Source organism: Mus musculus, chromosome 14, assembly GCF_000001635.26.
Source record: "Mus musculus strain C57BL/6J chromosome 14, GRCm38.p6 C57BL/6J".
NCBI classification, from domain to species: domain Eukaryota; kingdom Metazoa; phylum Chordata; class Mammalia; order Rodentia; family Muridae; genus Mus; species Mus musculus.
In genome coordinates, this window is record NC_000080.6 from 79,964,737 (window position 1) to 79,984,342 (window position 19,606).

At 43.3% G+C, this 19,606-nt stretch overlaps 1 long non-coding RNA gene across 16 annotated transcripts in view; it reads left to right on the forward strand.

Annotated features, from left to right (window-relative positions):
* The window catches only part of Gm6999, a 93,165-nt gene extending 73,765 nt beyond the window's left edge, over positions 1–19,400 (forward strand). For 4 of the 16 annotated variants that reach the window (XR_874850.1, XR_874853.1, XR_874860.1 and 1 more), the window contains 9 exons: positions 7,107–7,270; positions 7,574–7,688; positions 8,132–8,244; positions 10,636–10,730; positions 11,336–11,417; positions 12,927–13,232; positions 17,651–17,725; positions 18,104–18,191; positions 19,081–19,400. This is a non-coding gene — a long non-coding RNA (predicted gene 6999). The other 12 variants (XR_874858.1, XR_874863.1, XR_874864.1 and 9 more) reach the window with 10 other exon arrangements.
* Positions 19,401–19,606: the final 206 nt, after the last annotated feature.

Below are 19,606 nucleotides of genomic sequence, written 5' to 3' on the forward strand. Positions count from 1 at the left end.
AATAGCTTATCTGGGGAAATAATGTAATTTCCTGAGTCTCATCCATTTCATGTAATAAAATCAGGAGGATAGACTAGATAAAAAGTCAACTTCTCTCTGTTTTTGGGCCTGTCTAGGTACCCAGGAGCCTGCACATTTCATATGGGAGCCACAGAGCACGCAGAACATCTCACTCATTTAAGTGAAAACCTAGCAACCTGAAGAATCTCCATTTGGATTCTTGGGGGGAATTTGGAAATATCCCACTATCTCATCTGACTTCCAACCAAAGCAAAGCTATTTTCTTCAATCATCCTGCCCAAGACCTCTAGGAATGTGCTGGGAACAATCCCAGTGTTTGGGAAGCCATTATTTTTCTTTTCTTTTCTTTTTTTTTTTTCCATTTTTTATTAGGTATTTAACTCATTTACATTTCCAATGCTATACCAAAAGTCCCCCATATCCACCCACCCCCACTCCCCTGCCCACCCACTCCCCCTTTTTGGCCCTGGTGTTCCCCTGTACTGGGGCATATAAAGTTTGCAAGTCCAATGGGCCTCTCTTTCCAGTGATGGCGGACTAGGCCATCTTTTGATATATATGCAGCTAGAGTCAAGAGCTCCGGGGTACTGGTTAGTTCATAATGTTGTTCCACCTATAGGGTTGCAGATCCCTTTAGCTCCTTGGCTACTTTCTCTAGCTCCTCCATTGGGAGCCCTATGATCCATCCATTAGCTGACTGTGAGCATCCACTTCTGTGTTTGCTAGGCCCCGGCATAGTCTCACAAGAGACAGCTACATCTGGGTCCTTTCAATAAAATCTTGCTAGTGTATGCAATGGTGTCAGCGTTTGGATGCTGATTATGGGGTGGATCCCTGGCTATGGCAGTCTCTACATGGTCCATCCTTTCATCTCAGCTCCAAACTTTGTCTCTGTAACTCCTTCCATGGGTGTTTTGTTCCCAAATCTAAGGAGGGGCATAGTGTCCACACTTCAGTCTTCATTCTTCTTGAGTTTCATGTGTTTAGCAAATTATATCTTATATCTTGGGTATCCTAGGTTTGGGGCTAATATCCACTTATCAGTGAATACATATTGTGTGAGTTTCTTTGTGAATGCCATTATTTTTCTAGGCAGGTCATTTCATTTATGGATCACTTTAATTGTTAGGAGGCTCTGACTTATCAAGACCCAAAATATTGGTAATTGCATCTTCTGCATCTTAAACAGAGTTGTTTGGGTTAGAACTCTACAAAATATGCTGGCTCCCTTTACCTATGGGATAATTGCTTACATGTTTGAAGACAGGTACCACATCTATACTAATTCTTCTTTCAGATAAGGAGCTCAAGTTCTTCCTAAAAATATTCTAGTTTGAGAATGGCCTTACAGCATGATGTCCAAAGAATATGTGTTGGTCATGGGGAACTGTATCTGTGATGGTCAAAAAGAGTCATGAGAACTCTAATTTATCCATGAACTACATGTTATCATTGGGAGGCAATGAAAAGGAAGTGAGCAACCTAGGTCACTGTGCATCTATATCTGTGTGGCTATAGGCATTCTTGTCCTTTCCTGTATTCTGTTCTCTCTGCTACTGGGTTGACATAATGTGAACATCTCTGGTTTGTCATGCCCTCCTCGCCTTGATGGACTGTGGTCTCCTAAACAATGGTCTTGTCATAGATTTGATAACGTTGATGACAAAACGAATGCATGGCCTCTTTTAGTACACAAAAGGAATCATCCATGTAGGGATGTGGAGCTAAAAGATCATACTCCAGGGCTACACAGAGAAACCGTGTCTCCAAAGGGGGAAAAAAAACAAACCAAAAATAAAATAAATAAAAAAATAAAAAGAGATCATACTCAGAGAATTCAGACCAGGGAGTCTTAGCTGGCAGGTCTACTTGATCTATAAGAAACCTGCACTAGTAAAAAGAAATGCTGACGAACACAGTTGACCATATAATGGAACTCTCAGAATATGAGATTTGTTGAGAGTCTCAGGAGTTCGAAAGGTTCATTGCCTTGTTTATATATCAACTTTGACACAGGTTAGGAGTCATCTGGGAAGAGAGAAACTTAATTGAGAAAATGTTTCCATCAAATTGCCTGTAGGCAATTATGTAGGTCATTTTTCTTGATTAATTATTGACATGTGAGGGCCCAGCCCATTGTAGGCGATGCCTTTCCTGGACAGGTGGTCCTGGGTTGTATGAGAAAGAAGGCACAGAAAACCACAAAGGATAAGCCAGTAAGCAGCATTCCTCCATAGCTTCTGATTCAGTTTCTGCTTCCAGGTCCTGCTTTCAGTTCCTGCCCTGATTTCCCTCATGAACAGAATAAGTGTCTGACCCAACAGCTATACGATGAAATAAATCCTCTCCTCCCTAAGGTGCTTTCTCTCACAGTAGTAGAAACCCTACCTAAGACAAAAGGGCTATACTTAAAATTTCTAAGTCCTTGAGTGCTACAATGAAAGCCATGTTCCAAAAGATTAATGAAGTGAACAGTGGAGATTCAGGCGATGTCATAGCAATCCATGACTCATCTTCCAGCTACCTGCAAAACCATCATAGAAGTGGGAAGATTAAGATTTCATGTCACTACTGTTGGGGTAGACAGGAACACCTTAGTGTCTTGGAAAACAATTAACTGCTTCATATTACCTTCTGGGACCATCCTTGGGTCCCCCTAGATCTTAAAACAGAAGCCCGATTGTGTTCATTCATTCAATTCGTTTCCATTTCTAATAGAGAATTTTATCAGCCAGCTTTTGTTTGGCAATCACGTCACGGAGGGAACAAAAATATGGTGCTCACGCACACACAACTATTAAAATGTTCCACATATTGCTGTAAACTCCGAGTTTTAGCACAGCGTTTGCATTTGTTCATTTCACAACTAATTTTACTTCTGTGACTTTATCGATGTTGGGAAGATCACTCTTCCTGCAGTGTGTGGTGTTGCTCCTGAGTGGGAATGATCTTCCTGCCTGACAAACATGTCTTCCATTTCTTCCCTAACATTTTTGAACACATCTCTCGTGGATGGCCAAGAGAGAGGGTGCTATGGGGTTGTATTAGAGAATTTGCTTGAGCAAAACACTGGCCATTTAATCAGCTCTTTGAATAGCTGCCCAGTCAGCTAGGTTCCTGCCTTAGATTAGGACTATTTTCCAAACTATTGTTTTGTCCAAACTATTGTTTATGGAGAAGTGACCCACAAAACATTGAGATCATTATTTAACTGCTGAATTATTTTTTCTACTGCATACTCATATAAATTTGAGTGATATAAAGTCAAAAATATTTTGATACAGAATCAAGAAGTATGTTGTATATGACAAAGATTTAGCTGTCACTGCTCATGCCCTTCTAGTCACATATATGTGCAATAAATAGTCCATCATGGAACAAGCAGCAGGTGTCTCTGACACCACCAGGTCCAAACTCTATTCAATTTTCAGACTGAATCAGCTAACTTAACTTTTAATCTCCTCTCTCTCTCTCTCTCTCTCTCTCTCTCTCTCTCTCTCTCTCTCTGAGCTCATGTCTTTCTCAGCTCTGCTCTTCTTAATAAGCCACAGTCACTGAGCCTGTGACTCTTGATATCCCAATTCTACCTCTTGGGTAGTTTTCTTCCTTCATTTGGTCTGACTAGAGTCTACTGTGCTGTTAGTTGAAGTCTTGCCTCTCTCGTGAAGTCATACCCCCACATTCCCTCCCTCTGTAGTGGCTCCTGCCACTCAAGTGACTTTGATTTGGACCATATTCTCCAGACTAGGTTGTGAACTCCTTGAGAGCTGAAGCTATCAGATTCTCAATTCTTGCCAGTTCAAGAATAACAGGCTGTGGGCTCACTGAACACCAGCATACCTAAGGGGACTTTGAAAGATCTCAGGTTTCTTTATTAATATTTGGAGGATGGCTCTGAGCAACTAATTACTTTTGGGAGGGCTTTAGTCTCCTTATCTGTTAAAAAAAAGATGATTCTAATGTTGAAGGCTAATGCAAAGAGCACTGGATCAGAACAAACTGTCCTGAACTATATATTTGCCAAGAGGCCTGGGAAGTGTGCTTAGGCAGCCCACTTTTCCCAGTCTCAGTTTCTGTATTAGGCTTGTACAACCACTCTGGAAATCAGTCTGGCGGTTCCTCAGAAAACTGGACATAGTACTACCGGAGGATCCAGCAATACCTCTCCTGGGCATATATCCAGAAGATGCCCCAACTGGTAAGAAGGACACATGCTCCACTATGTTCATAGCAGCCTTATTTATAATAGCCAGAAGCTGGAAAGAACCTAGATGCCCCTCAACAGAGGAATGGATACAGAAAATGTGGTACATCTACACAATGGAGTACTACTCAGCTATTAAAAAGAATGAATTTATGAAATTCCTAGCCAAATGGATGGACCTGGAGGGCATCATCCTGAGTGATGTAACACATTCACAAAGAAACTCACACAATATGTACTCACTGATAAGTGGATATTAGCCCCAAACCTAGGATACCCAAGATATAAGATATAATTTGCTAAACACATGAAACTCAAGAAGAATGAAGACTGAAGTGTGGACACTATGCCCCTCCTTAGATTTGGGAACAAAACACCCATGGAAGGAATCACAGAGACAAAGTTTGGAGCTGAGATGAAAGGATGGACCATGTAGAGACTGCCATATCCAGGGATTCACCCCATAATCAGCATCCAAACGCTGACACCATTGCATACACTAGCAAGATTTTATTGAAAGGACCCAGATGTAGCTGTCTCTTGTGAGACTATGCCGGGGCCTAGCAAACACAGAAGTGGATGCTCACAGTCAGCTAATGGATGGATCATAGGGCTCCCAATGGAGGAGCTAGAGAAAGTAGCCAAGGAGCTAAAGGGATCTGCAACCCTATAGGTGGAACAACATTACGAACTAACCAGTACCCCGGAGCTCTTGACTCTAGCTGCATATATATCAAAAGATGGCCTAGTCGGCCATCACTGGAAAGAGAGGCCCATTGGACTTGCAAACTTTATATGCCCCAGTACAGGGGAACACCAGGGCCAAAAAGGGGGAGTGGGTGGGCAGGGGAGTGGGGGTGGGTGGATATGGGGGACTTTTGGTATAGCATTGGAAATGTAAATGAGTTAAATACCTAATAAAAAATGGAAAAAAAAAAAGAAAAAAAAAGAACTGGGATTCTGCAGTGAGTACATATGGAGTTGAACACTGATGGCTATTGAGTAAATCGCTTCATGCCTCAGTGTCCTTCTGTACAAATTCCCCATTACTTGGCAACACTCTGGTGTGGCCTAGGAGAGCCCAACTCAGTAACAAGGAGAAGAGGTACCAACATAATGAATGGGAGAATCCGTCAGTGGCTCATCCTCTCAACACACATCCTCTAGAAGGAGATTCAAGGTCATAATGCTTGTCAATGGGGGAGCCAGCTTCCCATTCACTGTCACTCCAAGCTCATGCTTCTCCCAGTCCACTCTGTAGCTCTGTTGTCCAGTGGGAAAAGCCCTCTTCACCTCTCCTGGGCTGAGTCTGGCCCTCAGATGTCCTTAGCTGAAGGACAGGAGCTGGTGCTGATGGGAGGAGGCTCCCTGGCCTGCAGCACAGAGGGCTGGCTACAGCTGGCTGGCACTGCCAACGTGGCTGGCCTGAAGCCCTTCTTTCACACTCCCTTCAGAGCAGAAGCAGCAGGCACAGAGGCGTCCAGGCAGCGTGCATGGTTTATAAAAAGCCATCAGGAGCACCATCTTGGGACTGCAGTCATTTATCTGCACTTTTTCCTTGTAAAATGTTACTGACTGTTTTACACCAAGGGCAGTTTATCCTGAATGGGATGTACAGGCATTCAATTCACCTCTACATTTTTTGCCAAGTCTGCTTTTTCACCCCACCCCCCTCACCCTTGCTTCTAAAGTTATATATGGTTCTGCGAGTGGAAGCCATTTTCTATTTGGGGGGGCAGGGGAGAAGAGCTGACAGCTTTAAAGAGAAACCTTCCATCATAGGAGAGAGCATTTGGTTGAAGAGATAATGCTTTTGCTTTTTTGTTTTGTTTTTGTGTTTGTGTTTGTGTTTTTAATGGGATCTTGCTCCAGTGGTCTTTTGATTTTCTGAAACTGACCCGCTTTCTGGTCAGATGTTAAGGACTTTATAGAGATGATCTCTATCAGTATACCTTGCCAGGGTAAGTGGGAGATAGATATGATCAGGCCTATTTTTCTAATGGGAAAATTGAAGCCCAAAGGGGTTACATCACTTGTTTAAGACCATAATGGAAGGGTGCTGATGTAAGCAATTGGCTTAGTACCCAGCTTAATAATAGGGAAAGAAGGGAGAAAAAAAACAAAACAAAACAACTTTCAGTTAGGCACCCTTCCTCTCCCAGCCTGGCTCTCTCTTGAGCTTTTCCCCCAGTCTTTGAAAGTGCCCTTTTTGTATGCAATTTGACGGTGAGTCTGAGTTTCCGTGACATTAAGCAATTGGCTGAAAGTCACACTTAGTTATTGCAAAGTAGGTTTCCAACCCAAACCTTGTGAGTCGGACTTGTCTCCTCCCCAGACCCTCCAGCTGCCTTCATTAGTATCCGCCTCTCGCCTGCCCTGGCTTTTGCAGGGAATCTAAATATAATGGATTGCTGCTGCAGAATGCCAGGGTATTTTAATTTATAGAAAAGAATAATGGGGTTCAGGTGAATGCCCTCCTCGGTATATTCTCTCTGGAACGAGGCTTGGCTTTATTGTCCTTTCACTTCCCGTTAGTTCTAGCTAAAGTGATTCCATAATGACATATAAACCCAAACATGAGTAATTGATGGCGGCCTCAGGAGCTGGAGCAGGATAAAACCAGACCGACTCGCGTCTCCAGGGTGAAGAATTAACATTTATTGGTTTAGTGAGATGAATTTATGTCCCAATAAAGCCAGTTACGGACTAGACAGTGATTTAATGAGGTGCCTTTTATAAAAAGAACAAATATGAACTTCGGGGCCTGGGTTAGATTGTAACTAATATGTCACTTGCGAAACCACTTTATAGATATATTTGGAAAAAGTCCATGATATTTCCTTAATCCATGAAATTTGTGTTTAACCCGTTCTGTCTGTAGAATTGGAAGTCGAAAGGGAATACAACCTACATCTCCGACCTCTTGAACAGCACATTTATTCACCAGTCCCATAAGATCAGGGCTCTGAGTGAGCCCGGAAGCCCAAGGAATAAAGATGAAGACAAATGCACCATAAAGGGAAAGAAAAGAAATACTAAAACTAGGTGGGCCCAACAGCCTTTAAGGCTCTGATTTCCTTGTCTACAGGAAGCAGGTGAGGTCAAAGGGCAGAGAATAAATGCCTCCAGTATCTTCTTTGGGAAGCCATTGTGGCTGAAAGGGATACAGCAGCTCCTGAGTTTTGTCATGGGACAGCTCCTGTTGCCATCATAAGCCAAGAGCATTTCTTCTTCCCACTCCTTTCCTTTACTCTTCATACAGAGAATGGAGGAATTGGTTGGTTTTGATGGTAAACAGTGCAGTCTCTAAAGCCCAGTCATTCCGAATTCTTTCATTTTATGCCCTAGATCCATCCCTCAAGAGATCTCATAGGCTCTACTTTCAAACTGACATCCAGAGCCTGGCCACATCCCACTGCCTCACAGCTCTCTCACAGGTTCACTTGAGCGTCTCTCTGTACAGGTGACTCAACAGCGTCTTAATTGATCTTCCTGCCCTAAGGTCCCTGAGTGGCTTCTGTCCTTTCATGTATACCATCTAGTCTTCACATAGCCAGAAGCTGTGGTCTTCTTAACAGAATCCATCTCCTTGTGTTAGATTTTCACCACCATGACAAAATACCAGAGCAAAGCTACTTACAGGAATTTATTTTGGCTCATGGCCTCAGAGGTGTTGATCCATCATGGCTGGGAGGATGTGGCAGAGCGTCTCGGCTCACCTCACGGCAGCCAGGAATCATGAGTTGGCTTTATCCTTCTATTCCGTCCCGGACTTGAGCATCTAGATGGTGTTGGAGTGGTCCTTCCCCCTTTAGATAATTCTCACCGGCAATGCCTGGGCCCTCTCAGTCTAGTCAAGTTAATAATTCAATAACCATCACTCTCCTCTTGATTCCAACATGACAGCGGCTTCCCATCTCCCACAGAAGAAAGCTCTACATGACTAACCCCCTGCTTCTGATCTCCTTCTCTGTTACCACATCCCCGGTGTATTCATACTGCCTCCCTGTGTCTCAAAGGTGAGTTGTGCCTCTTCCTCACTGGCGCTCCTGCCTGCCCAGCCTTACAGATTATCCATGTCACATTCTTCCTCACACCTGCCTTCTCTGTGAAGTCCATCCTGTCTATCTTATGTAAAGTGGGAACTCCTCAGTCTGCCAGGTGTCTTGACTGCCTTACCTTGCTTTGTTTTCTTCAGAGCATTTATTATCACATAGCTTGTTATCTAATCCACTTGCTACTGTGATTTTTGTTTCTCTACAGTTTCATAGGTGACTCTACAGGGATTGGAATCTGTTCTGCTTATAGATGGATCTGGGGAGTCTAGGACAGTGCCTGCCATATAGGAAGTGTTCAGGAGAGGTTTGTTGAATGAATAGGTGAACAGATAGACACGAAGTCAGAGATAGCCATCCTGAGGAATTTTAATACTAAGGAAAAAAAGCAGGACTAATTCAATTTTGTTCTCGTAGTCTAATCTTTTTTAGTTCAATTTTCATCACAAGTTTTATTTGCTCTTTAGTGCTGGAAAAGAAGATTTATCAAATTGGCTTGAAGATATATTTTCTACATCTCAGGAGTTTTGAGATCTTGTTAAAAAAAAAAGACCTTCAATCAGTTGAAGAGGATTTTTCATTGGAATAATTATGACTGAATCCTCTTACTTGATCATATTAGACAGTTTGAATTTGAAATGAGGTATAACAGTATTAGGAGAAATGCAACCTCTCATGATGTCACCATTGGTACTGACAAAATATTTGAGCACCCAGTGGCTGCAGAGCACTGGGAGGAAAATAAAACCCTGAACACTTTGAATGCACTATGCACACATCTGTGCCAGATGTTCTAGCTGGGGAATTTTATGCACCCAGTACTTGGAAGTACGGGTGTCATACTTCATGCATTTAAATGTACTTTGTGAAGGATGTCTCCTATGTATAAAGTGTGGTCACCAGAGACTTAATCAAAAAGCAAATGCACTCAACTAGGTATGTCCTGCAGCACTTGGGATGATTTTTTTTTTATTTTACCTTCTCAGGCAACATGTAGACATCAGTTGCCATCCTAATTGACATTCATACTGCACTGTGCAGCTTACAAAGCGCTTGCTTGAAATAGACCATCTCATGTCTGGTTTCTGCAGAAGGTTTGCCAAGAACAAGGTCTCTATGGCACGTGGATGATGTGGGGTTTAGGGTTGCCTGGGTGTGGAGGAGCCTTCAGTTGTGGGGCTGAAGGTCAGACAGTTATACTCATGATGCTGTGGAGAAGAGCAGAGGTTTCACAGCTGGGCTATCTGGTGTCAGGTCCAGGCCTAATTTTTGCCTGATGGTGTCTTGACTTTATCAACTGTATAATGGGCTGATTTATGATAGACTTTCACATACTGTTAGGAGGGATAGGGAAGTTTATAAAGAAAGAGTATCTAGAATGACCTCTAGCGCCTGAGACGTTCCCAGGCATGTCAGCTGTCAGAATTAAGGACCAGGGGAGGACTTGCTTGTCTTTCACTTCTCCTTCCATTTTCTTGTCAGATTGTTGGAAAAAAAAATCTCATCCAGTTGGCTATATAATTCTTCTTATTATAAAGGGACAGGTCCATGTGCAAATTAAACGTAAACCTTGAATCCTTTAATAATATACATATTTATGTGTCTATACAGTTTCCCCTGTGGCTTCTGAATTGATAGCTCCTGAATTCCTCACTAAGAATCCCTAGGTTAGGGACACACTATGATGCCTAGTTTGAATCACTGCTCCTTGGACACTAAGTCTCAGATGCTTCTGTCCACACTGGAATGAGTTATCTGATTTTTTTTTCATCAGACTCACGGTAGCCTTGGCCTATCCTTTGAGCAACATTGGATCCAGCTTGATGTAGGCAGAGAATAGGGAAACAGTGAAACAGGCATTTCCAGATCCTGGATTTTGGATGTAATTGAGTTTATGGGGCACCCACACTTCTCATCTCCCCAATTCTTCCTTTCTGTCTCCTTCCAGGCTCAGTCAGCATCATTTTCCCCTGGGGACCATAAGCTGAGGAGAAGCCCTGAGAGGGAGAGAGACTTCCCAGGGAAAATGAAGCTGCTATGAGCAGATCACAGTCGACACTGGAAAGCCACCTGACAAAGGCGAAAGCACCACAGAGACAGAGCTATGTAATTGGTTGTCAATATATGTATTTCAAAACACAGTCTCCAGGTATCCAAACTTCCCAAGGAGATAAAAAAGAATCTTTCAGTGTGAAGGCTTGTTACGTCTCAAAGATAGCATGCTGGTACTTTGCAAGGACAGAGCAAGAAGGCAGCATCCCGAGAGCTGCACAACACACGATTTCTCTGACACCTTGTCCTGTCGCAGCTCGGGGGTCTTTAGATTTCTGTTTTCTTTCTCTTCCTCTTTTGCAGCTTCCCAGGGTGATGCAACCAAGTCCATTGCTCAGAGTTTTCTGTGGAGGCAACAGCTGTGTAGTGTGGCCAGATCTACACTGCAGAGGAAAATGGTGAGTCTACATGTTTCCTCTGTCACTGAAAGAGGATAATAATAATAATAAAAAAACATGCTATTTCTCGCTCTTAGGGACTGGGGGGAGGAGAGTAATTAGATGTTGACTATAGGTGTCTGAGGCTCTTTCTGAGAGAGATGCTGAGCATTGTTTCTGAGGTTAGGTTCTTGACCCACCCTGGAAAAATTAATGTTCCTCGCCTCACCAGGGACAGGGTGGGATGCCTTTATTCTTCATCACTTGATGATGAACTAGAATAGCTGTCAGTTTAATGGACTCACTTTGTGAAGACATCGGAAAGGGAGACAAGATGTCACCCTGGCCAAAGCAAAGAGGTCCTTCTCTGGGATTCTTATCCTAGGTACTGGTGAGAATAGATGTGGACATCATGACTGGGACCAGCCTGCCAGATACTTGAAACGAGGATGTCCACCCAGCCAAAACAGACAGGCACCCGAAGGCTTGGAATAGTGACTTTCTAATCCAATTTTTCTAGCTCAGAAATGGCTGAAACATCTGGACCCTAGGTTTCCCAGTGTGTGGTGAGGACAGATGAGGACACTCTAGTAGCCTCTTCCATAGGTGGCTGTCCTGTTTTCCAGAGCAGAAAGCGATTTGATATTCCATCTGAGAAGAGCACAGACCAACCTTGACCCAAGAGTCTCTCACTCACTTATTTACTTAGTAAGTATTGATTGGGCATCAACAATTAGTCACAGTTCTGAGGAGGGAGAAACAGATCAAGACAGTTAAAGTCCTCATTCCCAAGGTACTGCCAGTCTAGCTGGAAAGGCAAACGACCATCAAGCAAGTAATTTTCCCTACTCACCCTTACCAGCATGTGAACTCTATAAGAGCAGATTTTTTCTTTTTTAAAAAATCCATTTTGTTCACTACTATATTCTTAGGACCTAGACTAGGTACTGAGTGTCTGTCACTAATTGCCCAGTAGGTGTTTGCTAATACTTGAATAGAGAAGGCAATTTCAGGCGAGGCCAATGGGAGAAAGGAACCCAAAGGTGGTTAAAAGGAGATGAAGTAGAGGGGGAAGATGATGGAACCCTCGGTTTCTTTCCACTTACCTAATTTATAGCAAACCCTGCAAGGCTCTGGTGAGAGTGTGGATTAGAGAAATAGATTCTAAGCACAGCAAGTCTGCTTAGTAAATACTTTTACTCGTTTATTTTGTATTTGTTACTCTCTCTGTGTGTATATACATGTGTGCCACAGTATGCATGTTGGAAATCAGAGACATTTCAGGAGACATTTTCCCCTTCTGCCATGTGGGTTCTGGGAATTGGACCCTCAATGTCAGACTAAGGTCGTTATCTGTTGAGCTGTCTGGATGGTCCCTCTCAGTTTATACTTTAAAATCCCTGCTGTCGCAAGCTGGGGAGAAGAGCTGAGAAAGAAAGATGGGAAACCAGTTAGGAACTTTTCCTGTGGTCCAGACTAGGGTTCTTGATGGTTGTTGCAGGAAGGCTGGGGAGGTCAGGTTCCAGATGTGTTCCCGAGGTAGAGCCAAAAGAATTTGTTAATGGGAGCAATGTGGAGATCAAGGAAGGGAAAATCCATTATGACTTTGGGCTGTTTGGTCTGAGCTTACTAGTAGATGTTGGTGCTCTTGGACGAGGGTGAATATTAGGGTCCCGAAACCCTGGCTTTGAGGTAGGATGGGTGGGATTGGCTAGCCAGAGAGTGTGAAACCCTAAAGTTAGTTTTTATGAATACTTACCAGGACATTTTGGCTAGACTTGAGGATGGGTTTGTATATGACAAGGATAGATGGTATCCGACCTTTGCAATCAAATATTTAAAAGGATAATTTAAATTACAGGTTTTTTTTAATATGTGTGGGCGTGCACGTGGGGGTCAGGACACAACTTGCAGGCACTGAACTACGTTGGTCCTGGGGACTGAACTCAAGTTGTCAGGCTTGGAGGTGGGCACGTTCACTCACCCATCCCTCTCATGCAGGCTTTGGAATCAAAGGCTTTTTAGTGTTGAGAACCTAAAATATCTTCAAACTGTGGTTTTAATTGTCTTGTACTTTAAAAAGGGAAGCAATATTTTCTCTAAATGAATGCTTATCAAAAGCCTAATACATGAGATAATTTAATTATTCTGACAAGCCCAGGTCTTCTGTGTTTGGCTTTCCTTTTTTAAATTTTTTTTCCTGTCCTGTCTCTCCAGGTGTTCTCACAATAGCAACAAAGATATCTTCCTCCCACTTACTGCTGGATTGATGCTGGAAATCCTGTGGGTACAGATTCATTCTGTTCACTTAAAACATCTCATTCTCCTAAAATACAAACTTTACAGAGGGAAGCACAGCACAGGAGGGCTTAATTATTGAGCCCCACACATCTTTAGGATTCAAGCAGAGCCGTGTTTACCTGCCTTTTTTTTTTTTAACCTGACCACTGGTATCAACTTTGATGCTTGAAGGAGGCGACTGGATCATCATCTTTCTGGATGAGAGAGATGTGAGGGGCTTTGGTGGGTACTGTGGGTAGTATAGCAGGCCCAGTGTGGTTGCTTGAGTTGGTATTGTGGACATTTTTGCTTTCTAGATTTGTTCTTCCTACCTCATCTTTAGGAAAGCCCCAGTGCCTTCAGTGTTTGCTTTGATAAATTTAGATGAGACGTAGTGTCTTTCCTCCGTGTTCCTGGGCAGTGATGCCACCATGTTGCTGTTAGTGACAAGTACTTTCAAAAGGGCTTGGGTCCTCTTCCATGTGAGAGACACATTCAAATGGGCAACTAAACTTCAACCCTCTCCCCCACTTACAGGATGTAACTGTCAAGAATAGACAATGATCCTCTTAGCTGGCTAATGTCAAATTCCCAGGTGCTGTGTATGGTTTTTACCTGTGGTGGAAAAGGGAGGGCTCCAGGAAAGAATTGCTGACCTGGTGGGCATTCCATGCTGTTACTGTACATTTCCTAAGGAGTGGTTGGAAGTCTTGGACACTTACCCGCCATGTAGCACATATAAGATTGTGTGCAAGAAACCAAGGAACCCTGGAAGCTGTACCTCTAGGTCTGTGATATGCCTCTAGACATGCTCTGAGGCTTCCAGAGGAGTGGACCCCAGCAGCCATCACGATGGTGGCAAAAGTCAATGGGGACTGACACAACCCTAGACTGAAAACTCAGTTAGAGAGGTTGAGAACAGAGACCAGGGGACCACAAAAATTATTGAATACAGAGATTCATGGAGCTGTGGCCTGAGCTTAGCTGTAAAACAGTACAGCCTGTGATAGTCCCCGTTTACCTCTTTATGGATCTTAAACAACTTTTAAATTGCTGTAGATCAGCCCCGAATAAACAAATCTAAACGTGCGTGCCTATAGTAAGAGTAGACAAGCAATGCTACCTTGTTAAGTGTAGAAGATGTAAGGTAACAGAGGCCAGTGAGGCCGGTGGCAAACTGAAATGTATTTCATAACATTTGGATGCTACAGATCAACATTGGTCCATGTGAAACAACTGTGGTTGAAACTCTCCTTTGCTTCCCTGGGTCTGAGGATTGTAGCACCATTATCCTTTACTCACAATGGGTGGGGCACATGAATCCTCCTGGGAAGGGGAAATAGAATGGATATAGCAGGTGAAGGGTGGGTGGTGGGGAGTTGGGGGAGGGGAGGGAGCAGGAGGGATCAGGTTTGGGAAGGATGGAGAGAGTACAGGAGAAACATCTGGAGTTGGGGGGGGGCATCTCTGAGATGAGCTAGAAACCTAGTGCAATGGAAACTCTCAGGAATCTATAAGAGTAACCCCTGCTAAGACTTCCTGTAATGAATGCTGTAGAGCCTGAACTGACTATCTCCTGTAACCAGGCAAGACTTCCAGTGGAAGCATTGGGGTGCCAACCCAGCCACAAAATCTTTGTCCTACCTACAAAGTGTGCTGGGGTAAAGGTGGTGCTGAAATTGTAGGAGTGGCCAACCAATGACAACCATGGGTCCAGCTTGAGACCCATGCTTCTAGAGGGAGACTACCCCTGACACTGCCTGGAGGGCCAGGACCCAGAGGATAGATATCCCAGAGCCCTAGGAGAGAACCAAACAGAATGAAATGATTTCTAATAATATTCTGCTATAGTCATAGATTGGTGCCTAGCTAAGTTGTCAGAGAGGATTCATCCAGTGACTGATGGAAACAGAGAACGACAGCCAAACATTAGGTGGATCTTGGGGAACCCTTGGGGAGATGGAAAGAAGGATTGTAGGAGCTAGAGGGGTCAAGGACATCACAAAAATCCCCACACAATTCACTAACCCAGGTTCAAAGGGGCTCACAGAGACTGAAGTGGCAATCTGGGTCTGACCTAGGCCTTCTGCATATATGTTACAGTTGTGCAACTTGGTCTTCTTACAGAGGGAGCTGGGGTTGTCTCTGACGCTTTGGCCTGCTTTTGGGAGCCATATCCTCATACTGGGTTGCCTTTGTCCAGCCTTAATATGAAGAGAGGTGCCTAGTCTTACAGCAACTTAATATGTCATGTTTGGATGTTATCCATGGGAGGCCTGCTCTTTTCTGAAGAGAAACAAAGGAGACATGGATTGGGAATTGGGGGGTGGGGTGGGGTAGATAGTGGGGGAGGGACTGGGAACGGAGAAGGGAGAGTGTATTAGTCAGGGTTCTCTAGAGTCACAGAACTTATGAATAATCTCTAGATAGTAAAAGGAATTTATTGATGACTTACAGTCGGCAGCCCAATTCCCAACAATGATTCAGTCGCAGCTGTGAATGGAAGTCCAAGGATCTAGCAGTTACTCAGTCTCACGCAGCAAGCAGGCAAAGGAGCAAGAGCAAGAGCTAGACTCCCTTCTTCCAATGTCCTTATATTGTCTCCAGCAGAAGGTGGAGCCCAGATTAAAGGTGTGTTCCACCACACCTTTAATCCCAGATGAAAGGCGTAGCCCAGATTAAAGGTGTGTTCCTTAAACTCAGAGATTCAATCTTCTGGAATCCATAGCCACTATGGCTCAAGATCTTCAAACCAAGATCCAGATAAGGATCTCCAAGCCTCCAGATAAGGGTCACTGGTGAGCCTTCCAATTCCGGATTGTAGTTCATTCCAAATATTGTCAAGTTGACAACCAGGAATAGCCACTACAGAGAGGAAACTGCCATCAAGATGTTGTATATGAGAGAAGAATAAATCTTAAAAATTTAAAAAATTTAAGAATTGTCTCTGTTTGAAGTTTTCGAATCCCAGATGCTGTAAAATAGGGAGGGTGGCCAGATGTTATGCAGTAAATACAGGGGGACAAGTCTCTTTTTAATGCTGCCCGTAACAGAAAGCTCCTGTTGTATGGTGTTAGAGAAGGCTTCTCCTTCAAATGTCTCCTCTTGGACTCCAGAAACTGAAATCCTAATTAGGAGAACTGTGGGTGTGTGTCCGGGGAGAAGGGTTAGATGAGTTTTATAGGATTAATGGCTTTCATTAAGATGTAAATAAATTATCTACACTGGTAAACCTATTGATTGTCTTTTGGTCATTGGTCCCCAAGTACTTTAAGATAGCAGAAGTAACCTGGTGACTGTTTTTATGCATCCCTTATCTTTGATGTTGCCCCATGGGTTGTGTGGTGTTTAGGGCCTAAACTGTCAGGGACAGTGCAACGAGGGTCCTAAACCCCACAGTGCCAAGGACACACTGGAAACAATAAAGTTACGTGTGGGACAGACACGGCCACATCCCTCTGCAATGCCGAAATCCTGAAAGTGAGGTGTAGCAGGGATTGTGAGTTTACCAGAACATTCTAGGAGAGGGAAGAATCAGGAGGATGGAGAATGTGGACTGAGCTAAGGCCCAGGGTGGGCGAGGAACAAAGGGGTTCTCGTAGGTACCTTTGCTACCTCAGTGGTCTTGGAGACTTGAGGTGTTGAGTTCCCAGCTTGTCCAAGCATCCGGGGGAACTGAAAAAGGGCTAGAACCACAGAACTGTCTGGGGCACGGCAGGTGGTAGGATATCTCTGAGGACCCTGTGGGGCTGTTAGGGACTGCTGGCACATGACCCAAGCTTTCTAAGTCAGGGCTTTTGTGTGTTTGTAGGGAGGGGTTGCCTTAGGGACTCCCTCGCTTGGAAGGAAGGCAGGTGTTCCCCAAAGAACAGAGTTCTGTTATGTCTGCCGCCACCAGCCTCATGAGAACCTTCCTTGGGTCTGAGTCTCAGACCCTTTCCTGAGACTTGTATCACAATTCTTCACCTGGCACCTGCTGAAGTGAGCTATTTCATTATCAGTGATAATTTTAATAACCACAGGATCTTACATCAGTAGATTTGCCCCCAGCATCTGTACGTTAATTGCAGCTCTTATCAGTTGTTGTTAGAGCAAGGTGCTTTGCAATGAAAACAAGACTTCAAGGCTGGGCTTACAGCAAAACCAGAGTGTCCTGTGAGAGTCTGGAGGCAAGGATTTCAGCCTGAGTCTTATGTTTGTGGACAGCTTTAGTGTTTTGTTTTGTTTTGTTTTGTTTTGTTTTGTTTTGTTTTGTTTTGCTTTGTTTTGTTCTTGTTCTCCACAGATTTGCCTCACTCACTTCAACCTCACCTTCTGCTTAGCCAGCATTCACTACATGGGCCCTGGTTGGTGTAGGCTCTGAACACTGAATTATTGAATCATGGTACTGCTACCTTAATCCCTGCAGGCCTAACTCTACTGACATTAAAAGTGGGAACAATAAGAGCATAGGTTTGATAAGAGCAACCTAGGGTTGCTGTGAGGAAATGTGGGGGTGGTTGAAAGAGCATAGGTCTGGGGTCATGTGGTGAGTGCTTTAATTTCTTCTCTTCCATTTGCCACAGTACTGGGTGGTCTTGAGTTCCCAACAATTTTGTATGAGTCTCAGCTTCCTCAAGTGTATAACAGTGTTTAATCATAGTCACTTCCATTTGGTACAGGGACACTAGGCTCCAGTTCGGTGGCTTGAAAGTACAATGGACCATGAAGATTCTACACAACCATGTTGGCAGCAGGTTAGATTGTAGTTCTGAGACTTCACTTCCTCGTTCTCTTCTTCATGGGCTTGGCCCATGCTTAAGTTGCAGCCTCTTTGTGAATATGTAGTGTGGATATGTGGATCTTTTTGTTAGGTTTCTTAATTCAAGTTTTAAAATGTATTTTTCACTAACACACAAAAGTGTCAAATTATACATTTATGAAGTATTGTAGGACATTTCAATACATATAGCTTTTGTATAATATTTAAATCATGTTAAACATGCCTGTCTCCTCTGACATTTTTTTCTTTATGGTGAAAATGTTCAAAATCTTGTATTTTGAGATATACATTATATAGTTAGTATCTAGGGTCACCACTTTGTGTAATAATAAAATACTTGCCCCTCCAATAGCAATGTACTCACTGATGGACCCATCCTCAGCCTCTGGAGACCACTGTTCTATTGTCTAGCTCTATAAGATCAACGTTCTAGACGCATAGTAAGTATGAGTGAGATTGTGCAGTGCTGGTCTTATTCCAGTTAACAGAATGCGTTCCATCTGTGTTGTCACAAAGTTCTTTGTTGTCACAGCTGAGTGGTCTTCATTGTGTCTATGTCCCATACTCCCTTTACCTATTCATCAGCTCAAGCCTGAAGCACTGAGCCACATCCAGCCCCTCTAGAACTCACTGCCTACTATTACCTTTTACTGCAAAATGATCCCCCCCCAAATGCTTGCCTCAATGAAGTTTTGGGATGAAAGCAATTGATTTTAAGAGATTTATATGAAAGTGTCAATGGACAATCAACCTTTGCCATTTTCAGGAGTTTTGCTTGTTTGTTTTATTTTTCCTTTCAGGAACTTTGTACCTTTCAGTGGAAATCCTAATCCGTGGTAGAGTCACCATGGCGGGACTTCTAACTGGAAGACAAGGGGAAGCAGGATTTTAGGCATTGTGTGGAAGGCAATGGCAAGGTCGGGGAAGTCAGAGGGTGTCCAAAAGGTCCATTGTGCCTGCCTGCCTGTGTGTTGGTTCCTAAAGCTCCTCTAGGCAACATTTGAGTGGAAACCATACTCCTTCCAGGTTCACATCCAAAGGAAAGGTTATCCATCAGCCCCCGTGCATTATTCCTCCAGAGATGGGGGATAAAAAAATAACCTGTTAAAATTATTGTGTAGGATTTGCATGGCCTATTGTATTTTCAGAGTTCTCTTTATCCATTAATCAGTTATTCATTTATTTAATGCAGTTTTTAATTGTGTACTTATTCCATCTTGCAAAGGTGGAACTATTCAGAGGAACATTTAAAAGAAATTAGCAGTATGACAGAACTTATAATTGTGCTTTAATCTTAAATTAATATCTCCCCTGTTTTCACTTTACCAGGACAATTATCCCAAATGGTAGAAGAAGCAGGAAATTATGTATTGCCCTATATATGACATTCCCTCCTGGAGAGCACGCCATTTATCATGGCTTTTTAATCTCCTCTGTGTGCAAGAGAAGATAAAACATCTCAATATTTCAGTGTTTGGAGAAGATTAAAGCACCAGCAAACATTCTTGTTTGTTTTGTCCACTCCTTGGGCTGCATCTAAGTGGGTCAGAGTGACTTAGGTGACTTGTATACGCCATCAAGAATTTGGCTGTTGACTTTAAGTTTGTGGGAACCCTGAGGAAGTCATGTAAGGACCCCTAGCAGAAAAGCTGAAGGCATGTGAGTTTCTATTGATATTTTCTTTCAGCACTTGGCCTTTTTGAGACGAGTGTTAGCACATGGTGACTTAGCTGAACTGAGAGTAAAGGCAAACCTGGCACTTAGACCCTTGCATTGATTGGGGGTTTCTTTTATCTTAGAAGAGAACTCTTGACTTTACACCTCAGGCCACAAACTCTTTGTCTGCTTTCAGAGG